Genomic DNA, 1,308 nt, shown 5'->3' with positions numbered 1-1,308 from the left:
GTAATATTCCATTGTATGTATGGACCACATCTTCTTTATCCATTCATCTGTTGAAGGGCATCTCAGCTCCTTCCACAATTTGGCTATTGTGGATGTTGTTGCTATGAACATTGGGGTGCATGTGTCCCTTCTTTCCACTACATCTGTATCTTTGGGGTAAATACCCAGTAGTGCAGTTGCTGGGTTGGAGGGTAGCTCTATTATTAACATCTTGAGGAACCTCCACACTGTTTTCCAGAGTGGCTGTACCAGCTTGCATTCCCACCAAGAGTGCAAGAGCGTTCCCCTTTCTCCACAACCTTGCCAACATTTGTTGTTTCCTGTCTTATTAATTTTTGCCATTCTAACTGGGGTAAGGTGGTATCTCATTGTGGTTTTGATTTGTATTTCCCTGATGGCTAGTGATGTTGAACATTTTTTCATGTGTCTGTTAGCCATTTGTATATCTTCTTTGGAGAAGTGCCTTTTCATGTCTTCTGCCCATTTCTTGGCTGGATTATTTGGCAGACACTTACTCTTTGAAGTAAAGTCTACCCCTAACGTGGGGCTGAACTCACGACCCGAAGATCAAGAGTCGCATGCTCTACTGACTGAGCCAGGTGCCCCCTAAGCAAACACTTCTAAACCTACCATGCAGAGATGATAAAACTTTATTTTCTAAAAATGTGATTTTGAGGCACCTGGGTGGCTTAGTCAGTTAAGTGTCTGCCTTAGGTTGGGGTCATGATCCCGGGGTCCTGGGATCGAGCCCCAAGTCGGGCACCCTGCTCAGTGGGGAGTCTGCTTCTCCCTCTCCTTCTGCTCCTCCCCCTGCTTGTGCTCTCTTTCTCAAATAAATAAAATCTTTTAAAATAAAAAATACGATTTTATGTGATTAAATTATACATTTTGATTTGTGATCCACTCTTAAAACATTTTTTTTTCACTTAAAAGTCTCATGAATGTTTCCTGTCTCTTTTTTTCCCCTTTCCTTTTTATTACCTTTTGCCACCCTTTGGTTTGGGTCTGCATTGCCTTTTAAGGGACAGTCTCAAAAATGCCTTCACTGACCTTCCCCGTTACCTCTTGCCTGCATCCTTTCCTGCTCAGACAAACAAACATACGCAAACCCCCAACCCTGAGAAAGACTGTTCCTGATTCAGTCTCGTCGGCTTCGTCAGCCCCATCTGACCTTCCTTCTGTGTGTGCCTCCGCCATACTACATTATTTTCGGCTAACTGGATGTGCCATGTGCCCTTTCTTGTCAGAAACTTTGCTCTTGCAGTGTCTTTCATTTAGAGTATGTCCTTTCCTCCATCTCCACTTGTC

The sequence above is a fragment of the Callorhinus ursinus genome, unplaced genomic scaffold (genome assembly GCF_003265705.2).
Source record: "Callorhinus ursinus isolate GAN/ISIS: 27379988/994484 unplaced genomic scaffold, GSC_fseal_2.0 scaffold4, whole genome shotgun sequence".
In the NCBI taxonomy this organism is placed as follows: Eukaryota; Metazoa; Chordata; class Mammalia; order Carnivora; family Otariidae; genus Callorhinus; species Callorhinus ursinus.
This window is presented reverse-complemented; position numbering follows the sequence as displayed.